Raw genomic sequence first — 24,945 nt, forward strand, 5'->3', positions numbered from 1 at the left:
ACCCTTATCCCTTTATAGTGTATTACATTTTACCAGGTTCCCAAAGGTTCTGGTAGTGCACTACATTGGGAATATAAACACACCAACTCTGTCTGTTGTGAAAAAAGGTCAGTCACAGTGCCAGAATACTAACTACTGAAACAGAGGGACAGAGAGTCATGTGGGGTACGTCATAGTGGCAGAATACTAGCTACTGAAACAGAGAGACAGAGAGTCATGTGGAGTACGTCATAGTGCCAGAATACTAACCACTGAAACAGAGAGACAGAGAGTCATGTGGAGTACGTCATAGTGGCAGAATACTAGCTACTGAAACAGAGAGACAGAGAGTCATGTGGGGTACGTCATAGTGCCAGAATACTAGCTACTGAAACAGAGAGACAGAGAGTCATGTGGGGTACGGAATCAGTGGCTCTATGTAAACTGGAAACCACATATCCTGAGGCTGCATTCATTGTAGCTGGGGATTTTAACAAGGCTAAACTGAAAGCAAGACTCCCTAAATTCTATCAGCATATCGATTGCGCTACCTGGGCTAGTAAAACCCTGGATCATTGTTTTTCTAACTTTCGCGGCGCATATAAGGCCCTCCCCCGTCCTCCTTTCGGAAAAGCTGACCACGACTCCATTTTGTTGCTTCCAGCCTACAGACAGAAACTAAAAAAAGAAGCTTCCGCGCTCAGGTCTGTTCAACGCTGGTCCGACCAATCTGATTCCACGCTTCAAGATTGCTTCGATCACATGGACTGGGATATGTTCCGCATTGCGTCCAACAACAACATTGATGAATACGCTGATTCGGTGAGCGAGTTCATTAGAAAGTGCATCAGCGATGTCATACCCACAGCAACGATTAAAACATTCCCCAACCAGAAACCGTGGATTGATGGCAGCATTCGCGCAAAACTGAAAGCGCAAACCACTGCTTTTAACTAGGGCAAGGTGACCGGAAACATGACCGAATACAAACAGTGTAGCTATTCCCTCCACAAGGCAATCAAACAAGCTAAGCGTCAGTTTAGAGACAAAGTAGAGTTGCAATTCAACGGCTCAGACACAAAAGGTATGTGGCAGGGTCTACAGTCAATCACGGATTACAAAAAGAAAACCAGCCATGTCATGGACCAGGATGTCTTGCTCCCAGACAGACTAAATAACTTCTTTGCTCGCTTTGAGGACAATACAGTGCCACTGACACGGCCCGCTACCAAAACCTGCGGACTCTCCTTCACTGCAGCCGACGTGAGTAAAACATTTCAACGTGTTAACCCTCGCAATGCTGCAGGCCCAGACGGTATCCCCAGCCGCGCCCTCAGAGCATAGGCAGACCAGCTGGCTGGTGTGTTTACGGACATTTTCAATCAATCCTTATCCCAGTCTGCTGTTCCCACATGCTTCAAGAGGGCCACCATTGTTCCTGTTCCCAAGAAAGCGAAGGTAACTGAGCTAAACGACTACCGCCCCGTAGCACTCACTTCCGTCATCATGAAGTGCTTTGAGAGACTAGTCAAGGACCATATCACCTTCACCCTACCTGGCACCCTATACTCACTCCAATTTGCTTACCACCCCAATAGGTCCACAGAAGACGCAATCGCAGCCACACTGCACACTGCCCTAACCCATCTGGACAAGAGGAATACGTGTGTGAGAATGCTGTTCATCGACTACAGCTCAGCATTTAACACCATAGTACCCTCCAAACTCGTCATCAAGCTCGAGACCCTGGGCCTCGACCCCGCCTTTGCAACTGGGTACTGGACTTCCTGACGGGACGCCCCCAGGTGGTGAGGGTAGGTAACAACATCTCCACCCCGCTGATGCTCAACACTGAGGCCCCACAAGGGTGCGTTCTGAGCCCTCTCCTGTACTCCCTGTTCACCCACGACTGCGTGGCCATGCACGCCCCCAACTCAATCATCAAGTTTGCGGACGACACTACAGTGGTAGGCTTGATTACCAACAACGACGAGACGGCCTACAGGGAGGAGGTGAGGGCCCACGGAGTGTGGTGTCAGGAAAATAACCTCACACTCAACGTCGCGAAAACAAAGGAGATGATTGTGTACTTCAGGAAACAGCAAAGGGACCACCCCCCTATCCACATCGACGGGACAGTAGTGGAGAGGGTAGTAAGTTTTAAGTTCCTCGGCGTACACATCACAGACAAACTGAATTGGTCCACCCACACAGACAGCGTTGTGAAGAAGGAGCAGCAGCGCCTCTTCAACCTCAGGAGGCTGAAGAAATTTGGCTTGTCACCAAAAGCACTCACAAACATCTACAGATGCACAATAAAGAGCATCCTGTCGGGCTGTATCACCGCCTGGTACGGCAACTGCTCCGCCCACAACCGTAAGGCTCTCCAGAGGGTAGTGAGGTCTGCACAACGCATCACCGGGGGCAAACTACCTGCCCTCCAGGACACCTACACCACCCGATGTCACAGGAAGGCCATAAAGATCATCAAGGACAACAACCACGCGAGCCACTGCCTGTTCACCCCGCTATCATCCAGAAGGCGAGGTCAGTACAGGTGCATCAAAGCAGGGACCGAGAGACTGAAAAACAGCTTCTATCTCAAGGCCATCAGACTGTTAAACAGCCACCACTAACATTGAGTGGCTGCTGCCAACATACTGTCTCCAGCTCACTTTAATAATGGAAATTTATGGAAATTGATGTAAAAAATGTTTCACTAGCCACTTTAAACAATGCCACATATATAATGTTTACATAACCTACATTACTCATCTCATATGTATATGTATGTACTCTATATCATCTACTGCATCTTACCATCTTTATTAAATACATGTATCACTAGCCACTTTAAACTATGCCACTTTGTTTACATACCCTACATTACTCATCTCATATGAATATACTGTACTCGATACCATCTACTGCATCTTGCCTATGCCGTTCTGTACCATCACTCATGCATATATCTTTAGATACATATTCTTTATCCCTTTACACTTGTGTGTATAAGGTAGTAGTTGTGGAATTGTTAGGTTAGATTACTCGTTGGTTATTACTGCATTGTCGGAACTAGAATCACAAGCATTTCGCTACACTCGCATTAACATCTTCTAACCATGTGTATGTGACAAATAAAATTAGATTTGATTTGAGGTACAGTTTGAGGCACTAGTTTTAATCCCATCAAAATTGATGTATTTTATTCTGCAATACTGATCACATATTCATGCTCCCTACCCCGGCCTGTGGCTCCACAATCTAAGCTGAACTTTGCCAGTCTGAGGAGAGAAACTAGTGCAGATGCTTTTTGCTACCCAAATGGCACTCTATTCCAATGTTAGGGTGCTATTTTATTCCATGGGACCTGGTCTAAAGTAGTGCACTATACAGGGAATAGGGTGCTATTCCGGATGCATTCACTGTCTCACTAAGATTAGAGTGCATTTAATCTATTTCAAATCCATGTTGCCAAGGTGTGCACTTTTATGTATATGTGTGAAGCTAGCTGTTCCAGTAATTCTGCTACTTTAATTTCCAGGTTTATTTTGGAGTTTGGTATGTTATGTAATAGTAATGGAATTGAAATTGAAGGGGGCAGTGTGAGTGGAGAGAGATGATGAATACAGACTACAGCAGAGAGAGTATGTGGGTCTCAAATGGCATCCTATTCCCTATGTAGTGCACAACTTTTGACCAGCGCCCATAGTAGGGCACTATAAAGAATAGGCTGCCTCTTGGGACTCAGTGAGACAGTGTAAGGCCTGATTCTTAGCTGTAGTCAGGAAAATTAATGTGTTTCACATACTGACGCATTATTTGAAGGTTTGCTATCAGTGGTGGGTTTTTCTTTTGTCACAGCGGTAGGTTGTGTTTTGTTATCAGTGCTGCTGTCTCATCGTCAGTCTGTCTGCCACAAGACATTGTTTGGCTAATGTCATCTGCTTTTGCCCAGTCAGACTTGAAAACATAACCTGCAGCTATTAAAAAACAAAACAAGATTTATTCAGAGGATCCCAGAATAGCTCAGACCTTCATTAATGTCTAATATAAGACTTTCTCAACACAGTCAAAGACAAGGCTATTTTGAATCAGATTAAGATAAAAACATCTGTTATTACTTCTTACTTCTCTGACACTGTTCCAAGGTTAACATGTCCAGTCATTTATTTAGACAGTTAATATAGGATTTTTTTTTGTGTTAAATAAATATGTCCTCTATTTATTAATATGCTTATATCTTTGAACTCTATTCTTCTGTTTGTCTGCCTCAAAATAAGGGACTGAGAACAGTTTGGCCTTGGCAGAGCCATATATTTAGACAGAAATAAAAATAAGGTCTACATATAAGGCTCTGGGTCTTGGGGGTGATTGTTCAGCAGACTGCTAATTGTACCTGAATAGAGACGTGTCTAAAGGGTAGACAGACAGGATTGTGGTGTCTTGCTTGTCTGTCTCATAAAGTTTTGAATGGGATCATCTTGTTAGACGAGGGAGGGACCTGTTCATTATGAGGCAAGTTATTTTTTGTTGTTGGTCACAGCACAGTCTTTACACAGTTGAACTGTTACAAAGAGCTCTATATATTGCCTTGTGTGAAGAGCCTGGAAAGAATTCAAATGTGGTAATATTTACTCATTTTTTGGAGTGGTTACTAATATTAGCATGATGACCATCTCAGAAGACATGTATCCTCAGGTTGTGATCATGATAGATTTCATTTCTTTCTGTATACCCCTGACATGCTCAGGCTAGGAGATCTTGGCTGGTTGATTTAATTTGATCCTCCTCTTTTTAATAGAGGCCATCACTCTGTTTTCTCACGCAATTGCATAGCCTATAGAAATGTTGCACAACATGAGTCTATGGGCTCTCATGAAGTGTTTGATTAGATTTTTGAACACATTTGCGTTGATGTCAGTGGTTAGAAGGACAATATAGTGCTGAGTACCAGGCAATTAGCACGTTTGGTAGGCTAGTAATGACCATCAGCAGCATCAGAGCTTGGAGAAGCCTAATTACCATGACTAAACAGTCACATGGAATTTGACTTCCATAATGACTCGTGACCACCGTTGTGGCAATAATATGGTCACCGTTACAGCCCTATGCACAACCAAATTTCCAACTTGCACCTTGTTCATTCTACTATTCTAACTCTCAACGTAGTAGAGGTTGGGGGCCCTCTATAGCAGCCTGGGGCCCTAAGCGAACCTTTATGTTGCTTATGCTTATGTTACGGTCAACAGCATCATAAACTTTAACCACCCTCTTAGAAAAAAAGTGCTATCTAGAACCTTAAAGGGTTCTTCAACTGTCCCCATAGGAGAACCATTTTTGGCTCCATGTAGAACCCTTTTGGGTTCAATGTAGAAGCCTTTTGGGTTCAATGTAGAACCCTTTCCATAGAGAGTTCTACATGTAACAGAAAAGTGTTCTACCTGGAACCAAAAAGAGTTATTCTATGGGGACAGCCGAAGAACCCTTTTGGAACCCTTTTTTCTAAGAGTGCAGTACCAGCACATTTTAGTCAAAAACCTGATTTTCTCTACCAGGAGCCTGAAACCTAACCCCAAGCACACATCAAAATCCACAATGGAAATTTTAATTGATCCCACTTGAACCCCATTGAAAACCTTTGGTTTGAATTGAAGAGAGCATAAGCACAGATGAGGGATATCAAGGATCTGGAAAGATTCTGTTTGGAGGAATGGTATAAGATCCCTCTAAATGTGTTACTTGTTAATTAAACAACATCTCTTTATCTGAGCAATTGTATTAAAATAATTACATTTCCCCATTTTCTTTAGCATTCAATATAGCTCAGTATTTATTTTATTTTTGTAGTATTTTTTGCTCATCTTTATCAAGGGTATCAATAATTTTGGACCTGACTCTACATCCACACAAGGCTCAGTCTTCTAACTGAGCTGTAACAGCATTTGTGAATTGAAACAGATATACAGTATGTAGCTATAATTGATCTATATTTCTGAAACGATTCAGCCAAGACATGAAAGTGTTTTGTAATTGTTACATCACCATTCAGTTGTTAGGATGAGATAGAACAGTCTCTATTTGTCTTCTGTGGGTTGCTAACGCCTGTACCGGCCTGCTGTGTTGCTATGATTTCCCTGCAGAGAGACAGTGGCTCCCTCTCAGTCATTCATTGGTCCCGATCCCCAATCCATCAAGAACTAAATAATTAATTCAAGCTTTTAATTAAGCAGGCAGCATTTAAGGCAGGGAGCAAGGAGGCTAATTCTTCCTCTCTTGTGCTACTTAAAAAAATATGTCCTAAATGGGACCCTATTCCCTAAATTGTGTAGTACATTTGACCACAGACTTATGGGCCCTCATCAAAAGTAGTGCACTATATTGGAAATAGGTGCCATTAGAGAGGCAGCCAAAGTGCCACTGTATGTTTACCAGACAGGAAGCAACTAGCTGAGAGTGGAGGAAGTGAGCAGAAATATACTCTTTATTGTTTGTTCAGGGCTGATATAATGGACAAAATACAGTGTTGTATATTCAAATCTCCTATTACTTTAAGGCTGTAAGTTTCCCTGTCAAAGAGCCGGGGGAGTGTAACTGTGTAGCTGAAGTGAAATGGTAAAAGGTTGAAAGTAAACAAAACTTTGGTCTATGGGGTTTTATTAAGATGGTTCTCCCCTGCAGTGTAATGAGTCATCCTTCAGTAAACCAGACAGCCTAGAGATGAGCTTAGATTGGTCACTATGTTATCTCTATTCCCTCTATTCTCTCTCTCTCTCTCTCTGTCGTTCTCTCTCTCTCTCAATCTCTCTCTCTCTCTCTGTCGCTCTCTCTCAATCTCTCTCTCTCTCTCTCTCTGTCGCTCTGTCGCTCTCTCTCAATCTCTCTCTCTCTCTCTCTGTCGCTCTCTCTCTCTCTCAATCTCTCTCTCTCTCTCTCTCTCTCTCTGTCGCTCTCTCTCAATCTCTCTCTCTCTGTTGCTCTCTCTCTGTCGCTCTGTCGCTCTCTCTCAATCTCTCTCTCTCTCTCTGTTGCTCTCTCTCTCTCTCTGTTGCTCTCTCTCTCTCTCTCTCTCTCTCAATCTCTCTCTCTCTCTCTCTCTCTCTCTCTCTCTCTCTCTCTCTCTCTCTCTCTCTCTCTCTCTCTCTCTCTCTCTCTCTCCCCCCCCCCCCACACACACACACACCAACCCGCAGGCACACAAGACAGACCTCCCAGCATTGTGAATAGCTAATACTTCTACTCATTCTCCTTTCCATTCATTCAGGAGGCAGTAGATGAGTTAGAAACATACTGTGCTGAATTCCCACCACTCTGGAACAAGCAGACCTCTAACCACTGAGGCTACCGCTGCTATTTTTATAACGTGATACACAGGGGCGATTTAGTTTTTCATGTAACCTAACAAAAAAGCAAATGCCATGACAAAAGCCTCTCAGAGAAAGGGTACTGTTGTATGACGGCTGGAGTGTGAATAATGAGCTGTGTGTAATAAATAGATAGGAAGGAAGGGAGCAGCATTTGTGCTCAGCTGCCATGGCGTGGTCAGTATTATATTATCAAAGTGGATCCTGTCCAGGCTTGGTTTGTGTCACAAATGACACCCTATTCCCCATAGGGCTCTGTTCAAAAGTAGTGCACTATGTATGGAATAGGGTACCATTTTGGAACGAGTTCAATGAGCTGTTATTTTGCTTTTGAGGGGGTAGCAGCGGTTTGTTGAAATGTGGCATAATTTATCTGCTCTTTTGTTTTTAAATGCAACCTTTATTTAACTAGGCAAGTCAGTTAAGAACAAATTCTTATTTACAATGACAGCCTACCCCAGATGACGCTGGGCCAATTGGGCGCCGCCCTCTGGGACTCAAAATCACAAACCACGGTGTCTGTAGTGACGCCTCAAGCACTGAGATGCAGTGCCTTAGACAGCTGCGTCACTCGGGAGTCTCTTTCATGGAGGAAGGACAAACTAGCTACAGCTTAATCAATGGGTGAGTTGTCATCCCACGCACAAAATCTATGTCCTCTTCCTTGCTGAAGCAGCGTGGAGGGCCCTGCAGGGCCGACCGTTCTGCAGCACAGCTATTTCCAGCTATTTCACAGCTATTCCTTCTGAAGTGCATTTCTTTTGACCAGAGCCCTATGGGGAATAGGTGGCCATTTTGGACTCACACAGTGTCTTTCACGCTGCCCCTATTCTTTGAGAGGACAAATGGAGAAGCTATCCAGGGTTAGGTCGGTGTAAAATGCTACATGAGTTTCAGTTATTAGTCGTGTGAGAGCTCATTCCCTCCCCATTAGTTTAGTGTATGGCTCAGCTCTGCCCTGGCTCGTACATTTGTCATCTCCCCTGCTTGTGTCTGACTGGTCTGTCTTCATTACTGAACTGTCAGTCCCATTGTATGACCTGCTTCCCTTCATTAAAGCCTCCTCTTGCCTGCCATCTTCTGCCCCATCTGTATTTCTTTCTTCTTCCTTTTTCTTCCGTCACCCGTGATTCATTTCCTGTCCCCCATCGTTCACCTCTCTCTCTTTCTCTCTCTCACTTGCTCTCTGTCTCTTTCTCTCTCTCTCTCTCTCTGGCCCTTTTATTCCTTTCTTTCCTCTATGTCCCTTTCACTGCTCTCTCTCTCTCTGTCTTTCTCCCTCTCTCTCGTACCTGTCTTCCCTGGACAATAGTTTGTATCTCACTCTGCACTCAATCAGAACACCAACCTAGCAGCCCTCTACAGAGAGAAACGTATCAACAGATCTGCTCCAGCAGCACATCAAATCAGTCTGTCCATCAAACACCAGTGGAGTGGATAGATGGTTGAACAGTAGTACATTGTGTTTTCTAGAGCTGTTAGAGCATTTAGCTGTTAGGTTTAACTACTGTCTGGAATGAAGATGCTGGCTGTCTAGACTGAATTTCAGCCTCTCAGGAGAGCAGTCACAGGTATGCCATGCTAAACTAGATCTTGAGGGGAAATGAACTATATTCTGGTAATCTGACCAACTGAACATATGCGGTGGTACTTAATGAATATGATGTCAGTTTGGATGTCATCTGAGACATAGTCATCAATGATAAGGTGATAAACTCTACAGTGGAAAGTCTACATATCAGAGTTATCGGATTCAGATGGAATTGTTGTTCAATTTAAATGTTTGAATATGAAATTATTTGTGATTTTAGCTTCTAAAATGTAAGATTTTGGTTTTCATAAGATAGGGCTCTGCTCAATCAGTGGCCCGCCCCTGTGAAGGGACATGGGCTATAAAACTTTTCAAACACGCCCCCCTCTCCCTTCCCATATAAGCCCTTGAAGACAATATAACCTCCTGTTCCAAGGACGTGAGGACGACGGTCCGATGTCAGAATGTTTCAGATAATAACTACAGAACGAAGCCAACATCAGCGTGAGCTTTGGTTGCGAATGGTATGAACTTTGAACTCTTATTCACTACAGAAGTGATACCTCCTAGCCGTTGAGTTAGCAACAGTAGATGCAAACGAGGGTTAGGAAGGAACAGACAGAGTATCCCGTCTATCACACAATGACGTTACTACAACGTATCCAATCGACCACCAGAGACATTCTTCGAAGGACTCAGTTTGACAACACGGCCTTCCATCTACCACCAACCTACTGAAGCGCAGCTCAGAGTAAATATTTATTGCATTTACCTTTTCCAAATGGGCGGTAATTTAGAATGCATAAGATACTGTATTTACGATAGCACAGCTTCACCCTTTGTTCCCCAGTCTTCCCGCTCTTTCACTCAAACCCAGCCCCTTTTCTTTTGTGTAACAAGCTGCTATTGATGTTAAATATTACTAGGTCTTTAAGAGTTTATTCGGAAGATAACAGCTCTATAAATATTATTTTGTGGTGCCCGACTCTCTATATAATTACATTTACATGATTAGCTCAATCAGGTAATATTAATTACGGAGAAATTATTTTATAGAATGGCATGTCATATCACTTAATCCGGCATAGCCAGACACGACACTTAGATGAGTAATATGTTACTGGGCCATCAGTTGGAAAATGGGGATTCTTCACTCTTTCGCCTCTTCTTAACTGACAGAAATAACTTAACTCTGGATAACGATATCATCTTACAGAGGGCTCTCTCTTCAAGGCCTTGATGTTTTAGCAGTCAGTGACAAGAGGGATGGTCTTGTAAAGCAGTTACTTAACACTTGTATTGCTGTCATGCTATTGTATCGGGTTGTTTCTTTGGCAGACACTGTGTGAATATTGATACAGTACTGTGGGAGTGTGACAGTCTCATTCCATTTCACTGTGCTTGGCATACCACATCCTCCCTAACCAGCACTTACTGAGACTAGAACTCGCAAACATATGTTGTCACCCTCCATGACAACATCCTAGCCATTCACACAGTAACTCCAGTTACTGAAAAGCTAGCAATACAGCAATACTGGTGGATACATTTTAGGCTGAGGAGTAACTTATTGATTCCAACAGTATCTATTACACTATTCAGTTTTTCAACTAGTGAGGTGAACTAAATCAAATCAAATCAAATGTATTTATATAGCCCTTCGTACATCAGCGGATATCTCAAAGTGCTGTACAGAAACCCAGCCTAAAACCCCAAACAGCAAGCAATGCAGGTGTAGAAGCACGGTAGTGTAACTCCCCATTTCACCATTTCTGGGCACAAAGGGCTTGTTTACTGGCTTTCTAGTTTCTCACAACTTTCACTATTCCTCCACAGAGGTCAAAGGTAAATGTAAATGTTCATAGGTGGTGTTTTTCTGACAGTTAGGTAAAGATCAGGTTAGTGAGTCATTATAACAGTTTATGACTCAGCTGTTGACTCAGATCTGATGATGTTGTCATTCTTCTGGGGATTGTGAGCATCTCCTGGAGTTCCTTGGAGATTCTCTAGTCAATGCACAGCACAACCCTTTCAAACAATGACAGACGTTCCAGTAAGACTAGATTTTTAAGTGTCTTGTTGTGGAGTATCCTTGAACAGCTCTTTCTTCTCCCACATAACATATTCTAAGTAACAGACCAACGTCACTGTGTAGGACGACCGAGAGTGATTCAGATCCTCTGGTGTCTAAAAACACCCTAACTGGCCATGTACAGTGCCTTCAGAAAGTATTCACACCCCTTGACTTTCCCCCCAAAATGGTGTTACAGCCTGAATTTAAAATGTATTCAATTGACAGACCCCATAGTGTCAAAGTGGAATAATGTTTTTATTTTATTTGAGAAATTAATAAAAAATGAAAAAAATGACATTTCTTGGGTCAATAAGTATTCAAACACTTTGTTATGGCAAGCCTAAATAGGTCCAGAATATGCTTAACAAGTCACATAATAAGTTGCATGGACTCTGTGTACAATAATAGTGTTTAACATGATTTTGAATGACTACCTAATCTCTGTACCCCACACATATAATTATCTGTCAGTTCCCTCAGTCGAGCAATACATTTCAACCACAGGTTGAACCACAAAGGTTTTCCAATGCCTCGCAAAGAAGAGCACCTGTCAGAGTCGTGTGTATAGGTGGCAGGGAAGTCAGGTGCAGGAGAATCAAACTGAGTGTAATGGAGACAATCTCTGACAAAGACATGAGGGGAAACAGAAGATTAAATACACGACAGGTAATGAATGGGATTGAAACCAGGTGTGTAGGAAGACAAGACAAAACCAATGGAAAATGAATCAATGATGGCTAGAGGACCGGTGTGTTACGGTTTTCTTGTGGTGAAGGAGAGTCGGACCAAAATGCAGCGTGGTATTCTTGATACATGTTTAATGACGATGAAAAAAATGAACAATACAAAAACAACAAACGTAACGTGAAAACCTATACAGCCTATCTGGTGCAAACAAACACAGAGACAGGAACAATCACCCACGAAACACTCAAAGAATATGGCTGCCTAAATATGGTTCCCAATCAGAGACAACGATAAACACCTGCCTCTGATTGAGAACCACTCCAGACAGCCATAGACTATGCTAGATACCCCCACTAAGCCACAAACCCAATACCTAACAAAACCCCAAGACAAAACACACCACAATAAACCCATGTCACACCCTGGCCTGACCAAAATAATAAAGAAAACACAAAATACTAAGACCAGGGCGTGACACGGTGACGTCGACCGCCGAGCACCGCCCGAACAAGGAGAGGCTTCGACTTCGGCAGACGTCGTGACAGCACCTATTGGTAGATGGGTTAAAAAAAAAGCAGACATTGAATATCGCTTTGAGCATGATGAATTTATTAATTACACTTTGGATGGTGTATCAATACACACAGTCACTGCAAAGATACAGGTGTCCTTCCTAACTCAGTTGCTGGAGAGGAAAGAAACCGCTCAGGGATTTCAACATGTGGCCAATGGTGACTTTAATCAGGTACAGAGTTTAATGGCTGTGATAGGAGAAAACTGAGGATGGATCAACAACATTGTAGTTACTCCACAATATTAAACTAAATGACAGAGTGAAAAGAAGGAAGCTTGTACATAATAAAGAACATCCTGTTTGCAACAAGGCACTAAAGTAATACTGCAAAAAAAAGTCATTTACTTTTTGTCCTGAATACAAAATGGTTGTTTGGTGCAAATCCAATACAACACATCACTGAGTACCACTCTCCATATTTTTAAGCATAGTGGTGGCTGCACCATATTATGTGAATGCTTGTAATCGTTAAGGACTAGGGAGTTTTTAGGATTAAAAAAAATGGAATGGAGCTAAGCACACGCAAAATCCTAGAGGAAAACCTAGTTCAGTCTGCTTTCCACCAGACATTGGGAGAAGAATTCACCTTTCAGCAGGACAATAACCTAAAACTCAAGGCCAAATCTACTGGATTTGTTCACAAAGAAGACAGTGAATGTTCCTGAGAGCCCGAGTTAGTTTTGACTTAAATCTGCTTGAAAGCCTATGGCAAGACCTGAAAATGGTTGTCTAGCAGTGATCAACAACCAATTTGGCAGATCATGAAGAATATTGAAAAGATTAATGGGCAAATGTTGCACAATCCAGGTGTGAAAAGCTCTTAGAGAATTACCCAGAAAGACTCACAGCTGTAATTGCTGCCAAATGGGATTCTAACACGTATTGACTCAGGGGGCTGAATACCTATCTAATCAATATATATGTGTTTTTATATATATTAGTGTCTTTGACATTATTTTGTGTTGATCATTGATCAAAAATAAACAAACAAATGTCAAGGGGTGTGAATCATTTCTGAAGAGATTGTAAATCAGAGGAGAGAGACAGAGGGATAACTAGTCAGTTGTCCAACTGAAATGTGGTCTTCCACATTTAACCCAACACCTCTGAATCAGAGAGATGCGGGTGGCTGCCTTAATCAATATCCATGTAACCCTGGGAATTGTGGGTTAACTGCCTTGCTCAGCGGCAGTTTGACCAATTTTTACCTTGTCAGCTTGGGGATTCGATCCAGCAACCTTCCAGTTACTGGCCCAACGCTTTAACCACTAGGCTACCTGCCACCCCCAAGAGAGACAGCTGTGGCGATTGTAATCAGGTTGTTTGGATGTGTCTCGGCTTAGGGTAGCAGAGTGTGGTGGATGAGAGGGATGGAGGTCTGTTTAGAAAGGGATGAGGTATCTTAACAGTGATAGATGGAGGAATGGGGGAAGCATCTGGCAAAGGAGATTTTAGGTGACAGACAATTTACCACAATTTACCCCTGCTACATGGAGGCTGTCACACACACACACACACGCACACACACACGCACACGCACACGCGCGCACGCGCACACGCGCACACACACACACACACACACACACACACACACACACACACACACGCACACGCACTCCATCACTGCTATTGGGCCTGATATCGCATCTTATGTAATACTTGTTTACTTATTTGTTTGGAACTCAATCTTGTCTGACTACAATGTACAGATATAGCAGGGAAGGGTTTGTGTAAGACAACATCTATTGTGGGGCTTTGAAAACGACAAACCTCATCAAATGGAAAAGAGTTTCTTTGCAGTTTGCAATGGAATATGTGTGCTTTTATGTCCAAGGCTCCATTGAAAAGCAATAGACTACAAAGGATGAGTCATGTACCATTATCTGAAATAAAGGACATCTTTCCATGGTACCAACTAATATCTGAAATAAAGGACATTTTCCATGGTACCAACTAATATCTGAAATAAAGGACATTTTCCATGGTACCAACTAATATCTGAAATAAAGGACATTTTCCATGGTACCAACTAATATCTGAAATAAAGGACATTTTCCATGGTACCAACTAATATCTGAAATAAAGGACATTTTCCATGGTACCAACTAATATCTGAAATAAAGGACATTTTCCATGGTACCAACTAATATCTGAAATAAAGGACATTTTCCATGGTACCAACTAATATCTGAAATAAAGGACATCTTTCCATGGTACCAACTAATATCTGAAATAAAGGACATCTTTCCATGGTACCAACTAATATCTGACAACACTAATCTCACAACCCAGATCCAACATAACATCTATGGGCTGTGAGGAGAGACTAGTTACATACCATAGCAAAGATGAGGTGATGAGCTTTGACGGAAGTTGGGTGCTGACTATGAATCAAATTTATTTTATAAAGTCCTTTTTGCATCAGTGGTTGTCACATAAGTGCAATACAGATACCCAGCTTAAAACCCCAAATAGCAAGCAATGCGGATGTAGAAGCGCGGTGGCTAGGAAAAACTCCCTTACACATTGAAAGGGAGAAATGGTTAATGGAGTGGCGTTGCGAGTTCTGGCACATCTCTGCCCAGGGCACGAACTTCGCCCACTCCCCCGGCCGGTCCTGGCAATAAGACAGCAGAAACCTACCCACGTCCTGGTTAACTCTCTCCACCTGCCCATTACTCTCAGGGTGAAAACCTGAGGTAAGGCTGACCGAGACCCCCAGACGTTCCATGAACGCCTTCCAGACCCTTGATGTGAACTGGGGACCCCAATCAGACACTATATCCTCAGGCACCCCATAGTGCCGGAAAACGTGTGTATACAGGGCCTCCGCAGTTTGTAAGGCCGTAGGGAGACCGGGCAAAGGGAGGAGACGACAGGACTTAGAAAAACGATCCACAACGACCAGGATCGTGGTGTTACCCTGTGAAGGTGGAAGATCAGTTTTAAAAAATCCACTGACAGGTGCTTACCTCTGGGCAGGTGTCTAGGAGCCTTGTACTGGGCGCACACTGAGCAGGAGGAAACATAAATCCTCACGTCCTTAGCTAAAGTGGGCCACCAGTACCTCCCATCAAGACAGCGCAACGTCAGACCTATCGCAGGATGACCAGAGGAGGGTGACGTGTTGGCCCAAGAGATCAGTCGGTCGCGGACAGCAGACGGAACGTACAGACGCCCAGCTGGACACTGAGGGGGAGAGGGCTCTGCACGTGACGCCCGCTCAAAGTCCACGTGACGCCCGCTCAAAGTCCACGTGACGCCCGCTCAAAGTCCACGTGACACCCGCTCAAAGTCCACGTGACGCCCGCTCAAAGTCCACGTGACGCCCGCTCAAAGTCCACGTGACGCCCGCTCAAAGTCCACGTGACGCCCGCTCAAAGTCCACGTGACACCCGCTCAAAGTCCACGTGACGCCCGCTCAAAGTCCACGTGACGCCCGCTCAAAGTCCACGTGACACCCGCTCAAAGTCCACGTGACACCCGCTCAAAGTCCACGTGACGCCTGCTCAAAGTCCACGTGACGCCCGCTCAAAGTCCACGTGACGCCCGCTCAAAGTCCACGTGACACCCGCTCAAAGTCCACGTGATGCCCGCTCAAAGTCCACGTGACGCCCGCTCAAAGTCCACGTGACACCCGCTCAAAGTCCACGTGACACCCGCTCAAAGTCCACGTGACACCCGCTCAAAATCCACGTGACGCCCGCTCAAAGCTCCCACACTACCGGCGTCACCAAACAAGAGGCTGGGAGTATGGGAGTGGGATCCATGGACCGCTCCTCTATGTCATACAGCCGTTACAGTGCGTCTGCCTTAACGTTCTGGGAGCCTGGTCTGTAAGAGAGGATAAACACAAAACGAGTGAAAAACATGGCCCACCTTGCCTGGCGAGGATTCAGTCTCCTGACGAGGATTCAGTACTCCAGATTGCGATGGTCAGTCCAGATGAGAAAAGGGTGTTTAGCCCCCTCAAGCCAATGTCTCCACACCTTCAAGACTTTTACGACAGCCAACAGCTCCCGGTCCCCCACATCATCAAATCAAATCAAATCAAATTTATTTATATAGCCCTTCGTACATCAGCTGATATCTCAAAGTGCTGTACAGAAACCCAGCCTAAAACCCCAAACAGCAAGCAATGCAGGTGTAGAAGCACGGTGGCTAGGAAAAACTACCTAGAAAGGCCAATACCTAGGAAGAAACCTAGAGAGGAACCAGGCTATGTGGGGTGGCCAGTCCTCTTCTGGCTGTGCCGGGTGGAGATTATAACAGAACATGGCCAAGATGTTCAAATGTTCATAAATGACCAGCATGGTCGAATAATAATAAGGCAGAACAGTTGAAACTGGAGCAGCAGCACAGTCAGGTGGAAGTTGAAACTGGAGCAGCAGCATGGCCAGGTGGACTGGGGACAGCAAGGAGTCATCATGTCAGGTAGTCCTGGGGCATGGTCCTAGGGCTCAGGTCCTCCGAGAGAGAGAAAGAAAGAGAGAAGGAGAGAATTAGAGAACGCACACTTAGATTCACACAGGACACCGAATAGGACAGGAGAAGTACTCCAGATATAACAAACTGACCCCAGCCCCCCGACACATAAACTACTGCAGCATAAATACTGGAGGCTGAGACAGGAGGGGATCATAGTTTCGCTCGGCCGGGCTGAGCTCTCAGCTTCAAAAAGCTGAGAGAGCACTGCTCCTATCCCAGCTTCGGATGCGTCCACCTCCACTATGAACGGCAAAGAGGGATCTGGATGAGCCAGCACAGGAGCCGAGGTAAACAGAGTCTTCAGATGTCTAAAAGCCCTGTTATCCTCAGCTGACCACTGCAAGCGCACCGGGCCCCCCTTTAGCAGTGAGGTAATGGGAGCAGCAACCTGACTAAAACCCCAGATAAACCTCCGGTAGTAGTTGGCAAACCCTAAGAATCGCTGCACCTCCTTTACCGTGGTGGGAGTCGGCCAATTACGCACGGCTGCAATGCGGTCGTTCTCCATCTCCACTCCTGACGTGGAAATCCGATGCCCTAGGAAGGAGACGGATTGTTGGAAGAACAAGCGTTTCTCAGCCTTGTCATATAGATCATGCTCCAACAGGCGACCAAGCACTTAAAACCCCAAATAGTAAACAAATAGCAAGCAATGCGGGTGTAGAAGCGCGGTAGCTAGGAAAAACTCCCTAGAGAGGCTGGAACCTAGGAGGAAGCCTAGAGAGGAACCAGGCTCTTAGGGGTGGTCCTCTTCTGGCTGTGCTGGGAGGAGATTATACGAGTACATGGCCATTAAGGCCAGATCGTTCTTCAAGATGTTCAAACGTTCATAGATGACCAGCAGGGTCAAATAATACTCACAGTGGTTGTAGCGGGTGCAACAGGTCAGCACCTCAGGAGTAATGTCAGTTGGCTTTTCATAGCCGAGCATTCAGAGGTCGAGACAGCAGGTGTGGTAGAGAGTGAGGGAGAGGAGAGAGAGAGAGGGTCCAGACAGCAGGCGTGGTAGAGAGTGAGGGAGAGGAGAGAGAGAGAGGGTCCAGACAGCAGGTCCAAGACAAGGTAACAGGTCCGGGGAACAGGCCAGGGTTCCATAGCTGCAGCAGAAACTGGATTAGCAGCACGACCAGGGGGACTGGGGACGGGGACAGCCTGGAGACATCAGGGCAGGTAGTCCTGAGGCATGGTCCTCTGGGAGGGGAGACGGAGAGAGAGGAGCATTAAAGGGAGCATACCTAAGATCACACAGGACACCAGATAAGTCAGGGGAATTACACCAGATATGACCCTAGCACCAGGCCTAACCAGGCAGGATAATAACCAGAATATAGCCCCTACACCACTAGCGGGAATCAGACTAATTTAGTACCCTGAGACGAGGCCCGAATTTAGCCCATGAAAATCTCCCCCACCAAACAAGCCTGATGGGGTGAAAAACCGGACAGGAAGATCACGTCTTTGACTCAACCCACTCAAGTCGAGTATAGCGAAAAAGCCTGGCGTGATGTGGTGTATACTCCTAGGGATGGTATGGGAGAGTGCAAGCAAGCCAGTGACTCAGGGTCAGAGGCAGAGAATCCCAGTGGAGAGGGGAGCCAGCCAGGCAGGGACAGCAAGGGTGGTTGTCACTACAGTGCCTTGCCACTCACCTTCACACCCCTGGGCCAGACTACAGTCAATCATAGGACCTACTAAAGAGATTCGTCTTCAATAAAGACTTAAAGGTTGAGACCGAGTCTGCGTCTCTCACATAATTCGACAGACCATTCCATATAAATGTATCTATCAGTACTGTTAGTTAGGTACTGACCATGACAATATAAATGTATCTAACTATCAGTACTGTTAGTTAGGTACTGACCATGACAATATAAATGTATCTATCAGTACTGTTAGTTAGGTACTGACCATGACAATATAAATGTAACTATCAGTACTGTTAGTTAGGTACTGACCATGACAATATAAATGTATCTATCAGTACTGTTAGTTAGGTACTGACCATGACAATATAAATGTAACTATCAGTACTGTTAGTTAGGTACTGACCATGACAATATAAATGTAACTATCTATCAGTACTGTTAGTTAGGTACTGACCATGACAATATAAATGTATCTATCAGTACTGTTAGTTAGGTACTGACCATGACAATATAAATGTAACTATCAGTACTGTTAGTTAGGTACTGACCATGACAATATAAATGTAACTATCTATCAGTACTGTTAGTTAGGTACTGACCATGACAATATAAATGTATCTATCAGTACTGTTAGTTAGGTACTGACCATGACAATATAAATGTAACTATCTATCAGTACTGTTAGTTAGGTACTGACCATGACAATATAAATGTAACTATCAGTACTGTTAGTTAGGTACTGACCATGACAATATAAATGTATCTATCAGTACTGTTAGTTAGGTACTGACCATGACAATATAAATGTATCTATCAGTACTGTTAGTTAGGTACTGACCATGACAATATAAATGTAACTATCAGTACTGTTAGTTAGGTACTGACCATGACAATATAAATGTATCTATCAGTACTGTTAGTTAGGTACTGACCATGACAATATAAATGTATCTATCAGTACTGTTAGTTAGGTACTGACCATGACAATATAAATGTAACTATCTATCAGTACTGTTAGTTAGGTACTGACCATGACAATATAAATGTATCTATCAGTACTGTTAGTTAGGTACTGACCATGACAATATAAATGTAACTATCTATCAGTACTGTTAGTTAGGTACTGACCATGACAATATAAATGTATCTATCAGTACTGTTAGTTAGGTACTGACCATGACAATATAAATGTAACTATCAGTACTGTTAGTTAGGTACTGACCATGACAATATAAATGTAACTATCTATCAGTACTGTTAGTTAGGTACTGACCATGACAATATAAATGTAACTATCTATCAGTACTGTTAGTTAGGTACTGACCATGACAATATAAATGTATCTATCAGTACTGTTAGTTAGGTACTGACCATGACAATATAAATGTAACTATCAGTACTGTTAGTTAGGTACTGACCATGACAATATAAATGTATCTATCAGTACTGTTAGTTAGGTACTGACCATGACAATATAAATGTAACTATCAGTACTGTTAGTTAGGTACTGACCATGACAATATAAATGTAACTATCTATCAGTACTGTTAGTTAGGTACTGACCATGACAATATAAATGTAACTATCTATCAGTACTGTTAGTTAGGTACTGACCATGACAATATAAATGTATCTATCAGTACTGTTAGTTAGGTACTGACCATGACAATATAAATGTAACTATCTATCAGTACTGTTAGTTAGGTACTGACCATGACAATATAAATGTAACTATCTATCAGTACTGTTAGTTAGGTACTGACCATGACAATATAAATGTAACTATCTATCAGTACTGTTAGTTAGGTACTGACCATGACAATATAAATGTAACTATCTATCAGTACTGTTAGTTAGGTACTGACCATGACAATATAAATGTATCTATCAGTACTGTTAGTTAGGTACTGACCATGACAATATAAATGTACATATCAGTACTGTTAGTTAGGTACTGACCATGACAATATAAATGTAACTATCTATCAGTACTGTTAGTTAGGTACTGACCATGACAATATAAATGTAACTATCTATCAGTACTGTTAGTTAGGTACTGACCATGACAATATAAATGTATCTATCAGTACTGTTAGTTAGGTACTGACCATGACAATATAAATGTAACTATCAGTACTGTTAGTTAGGTACTGACCATGACAATATAAATGTATCTATCAGTACTGTTAGTTAGGTACTGACCATGACAATATAAATGTAACTATCAGTACTGTTAGTTAGGTACTGACCATGACAATATAAATGTATCTATCAGTACTGTTAGTTAGGTACTGACCATGACAATATAAATGTATCTATCAGTACTGTTAGTTAGGTACTGACCATGACAATATAAATGTAACTATCAGTACTGTTAGTTAGGTACTGACCATGACAATATAAATGTAACTATCAGTACTGTTAGTTAGGTACTGACCATGACAATATAAATGTAACTATCTATCAGTACTGTTAGTTAGGTACTGACCATGACAATATAAATGTATCTATCAGTACTGTTAGTTAGGTACTGACCATGACAATATAAATGTAACTATCAGTACTGTTAGTTAGGTACTGACCATGACAATATAAATGTATCTATCAGTACTGTTAGTTAGGTACTGACCATGACAATATAAATGTAACTATCAGTACTGTTAGTTAGGTACTGACCATGACAATATAAATGTAACTATCAGTACTGTTAGTTAGGTACAGACCATGACAATATAAATGTAACTATCTATCAGTACTGTTAGTTAGGTACTGACCATGACAATATAAATGTAACTATCTATCAGTACTGTTAGTTAGGTACTGACCATGACAATATAAATGTAACTATCTATCAGTACTGTTAGTTAGGTACTGACCATGACAATATAAATGTATCTATCAGTACTGTTAGTTAGGTACTGACCATGACAATATAAATGTATCTATCAGTACTGTTAGTTAGGTACTGACCATGACAATATAAATGTAACTATCAGTACTGTTAGTTAGGTACTGACCATGACAATATAAATTTAACTATCAGTACTGTTAGTTAGGTACTGACCATGACAATATAAATGTACATATCAGTACTGTTAGTTAGGTACTGACCATGACAATATAAATTTAACTATCAGTACTGTTAGTTAGGTACTGACCATGACAATATAAATGTATCTATCAGTACTGTTAGTTAGGTACTGACCATGACAATATAAATGTAACTATCAGTACTGTTAGTTAGGTACTGACCATGACAATATAAATTTAACTATCAGTACTGTTAGTTAGGTACTGACCATGACAATATAAATGTATCTATCAGTACTGTTAGTTAGGTACTGACCATGACAATATAAATGTATCTATCAGTACTGTTAGTTAGGTACTGACCATGACAATATAAATGTAACTATCAGTACTGTTAGTTAGGTACTGACCATGACAATATAAATGTATCTATCAGTACTGTTAGTTAGGTACTGACCATGACAATATAAATGTAACTATCAGTACTGTTAGTTAGGTACTGACCATGACAATATTAATGTGCTTCTACACCTGCATTGCTTGCTGTTTGGGGTTTTAGGCTGGGTTTCTGTACAGCACTTTGAGATATCAGCTGATGTACGAAGGGCTATATAAATAAATTTGATTTGATTTGATATGAAATGTAACTATCTATCAGTACTGTTAGTTAGGTACTGACCATGACAATATAAATTTAACTATCAGTACTGTTAGTTAGGTACTGACCATGACAATATAAATTTAACTATCAGTACTGTTAGTTAGGTACTGACCATGACAATATAAATTTAACTATCAGTACTGTTAGTTAGGTACTGACCATGACAATATAAATTTAACTATCAGTACTGTTAGTTAGGTACTGACCATGACAATATAAATTTAACTATCAGTACTGTTAGTTAGGTACTGACCATGACAATATAAATGTATCTATCAGTACTGTTAGTTAGGTACTGACCATGACAATATAAATGTATCTATCAGTACTGTTAGTTAGGTACTGACCATGACAATATAAATGTAACTATCTATCAGTACTGTTAGTTAGGTACTGACCATGACAATATAAATGTATCTATCAGTACTGTTAGTTAGGTACTGACCATGACAATATAAATGTATCTATCAGTACTGTTAGTTAGGTACTGACCATGACAATATAAATGTAACTAACTATCAGTACTGTTAGTTAGGTACTGACCATGACAATATAAATGTATCTATCAGTACTGTTAGTTAGGTACTGACCATGACAATATAAATTTAACTATCAGTACTGTTAGTTAGGTACTGACCATGACAATATAAATGTATCTATCAGTACTGTTAGTTAGGTACTGACCATGACAATATAAATTTAACTATCAGTACTGTTAGTTAGGTACTGACCATGACAATATAAATGTATCTATCAGTACTGTTAGTTAGGTACTGACCATGACAATATAAATGTATCTATCAGTACTGTTAGTTAGGTACTGACCATGACAATATAAATGTGCTTCTACACCTGCATTGCTTGCTGTTTGGGGTTTTAGGCTGGGTTTCTGTACAGCACTTTGAGATATCAGCTGATGTACGAAGGGCTATATAAATAAATTTGATTTGATTGATATGAAATGTAACTATCTATCAGTACTGTTAGTTAGGTACTGACCATGACAATATAAATGTAACTATCTATCAGTACTGTTAGTTAGGTACTGACCATGACAATATAAATGTATCTATCAGTACTGTTAGTTAGGTACTGACCATGACAATATAAATGTAACTATCAGTACTGTTAGTTAGGTACTGACCATGACAATATAAATGTATCTATCAGTACTGTTAGTTAGGTACTGACCATGACAATATAAATGTAACTATCAGTACTGTTAGTTAGGTACTGACCATGACAATATAAATGTAACTATCTATCAGTACTGTTAGTTAGGTACTGACCATGACAATATAAATGTAACTATCTATCAGTACTGTTAGTTAGGTACTGACCATGACAATATAAATGTATCTATCAGTACTGTTAGTTAGGTACTGACCATGACAATATAAATGTAACTATCTATCAGTACTGTTAGTTAGGTACTGACCATGACAATATAAATGTAACTATCTATCAGTACTGTTAGTTAGGTACTGACCATGACAATATAAATGTAACTATCTATCAGTACTGTTAGTTAGGTACTGACCATGACAATATAAATGTAACTATCTATCAGTACTGTTAGTTAGGTACTGACCATGACAATATAAATGTATCTATCAGTACTGTTAGTTAGGTACTGACCATGACAATATAAATGTACATATCAGTACTGTTAGTTAGGTACTGACCATGACAATATAAATGTAACTATCTATCAGTACTGTTAGTTAGGTACTGACCATGACAATATAAATGTAACTATCTATCAGTACTGTTAGTTAGGTACTGACCATGACAATATAAATGTATCTATCAGTACTGTTAGTTAGGTACTGACCATGACAATATAAATGTAACTATCAGTACTGTTAGTTAGGTACTGACCATGACAATATAAATGTATCTATCAGTACTGTTAGTTAGGTACTGACCATGACAATATAAATGTAACTATCAGTACTGTTAGTTAGGTACTGACCATGACAATATAAATGTATCTATCAGTACTGTTAGTTAGGTACTGACCATGACAATATAAATGTATCTATCAGTACTGTTAGTTAGGTACTGACCATGACAATATAAATGTAACTATCAGTACTGTTAGTTAGGTACTGACCATGACAATATAAATGTAACTATCAGTACTGTTAGTTAGGTACTGACCATGACAATATAAATGTAACTATCTATCAGTACTGTTATTTAGGTACTGACCATGACAATATAAATGTATCTATCAGTACTGTTAGTTAGGTACTGACCATGACAATATAAATGTAACTATCAGTACTGTTAGTTAGGTACTGACCATGACAATATAAATGTAACTATCTATCAGTACTGTTAGTTAGGTACTGACCATGACAATATAAATGTATCTATCAGTACTGTTAGTTAGGTACTGACCATGACAATATAAATGTATCTATCAGTACTGTTAGTTAGGTACTGACCATGACAATATAAATGTAACTATCTATCAGTACTGTTAGTTAGGGTACTGACCATGACAATATAAATGTATCTATCAGTACTGTTAGTTAGGTACTGACCATGACAATATAAATGTAACTATCAGTACTGTTAGTTAGGTACTGACCATGACAATATAAATGTAACTATCAGTACTGTTAGTTAGGTACAGACCATGACAATATAAATGTAACTATCTATCAGTACTGTTAGTTAGGTACTGACCATGACAATATAAATGTAACTATCTATCAGTACTGTTAGTTAGGTACTGACCATGACAATATAAATGTATCTATCAGTACTGTTAGTTAGGTACTGACCATGACAATATAAATGTATCTATCAGTACTGTTAGTTAGGTACTGACCATGACAATATAAATGTAACTATCAGTACTGTTAGTTAGGTACTGACCATGACAATATAAATTTAACTA

The 24,945-nt window shown here is 41.4% G+C and overlaps 1 protein-coding gene across 1 annotated transcript in view; it reads left to right on the forward strand.

The window, feature by feature from the left end:
- The window catches only part of LOC116374789 (whirlin-like), a 68,699-nt gene that overhangs the window by 13,705 nt on the left and 30,049 nt on the right, over positions 1-24,945 (forward strand). The window lies entirely within an intron of this gene.

This window comes from Oncorhynchus kisutch, linkage group LG8 (assembly GCF_002021735.2).
Source record: "Oncorhynchus kisutch isolate 150728-3 linkage group LG8, Okis_V2, whole genome shotgun sequence".
Lineage (NCBI taxonomy): Eukaryota > Metazoa > Chordata > Actinopteri > Salmoniformes > Salmonidae > Oncorhynchus > Oncorhynchus kisutch.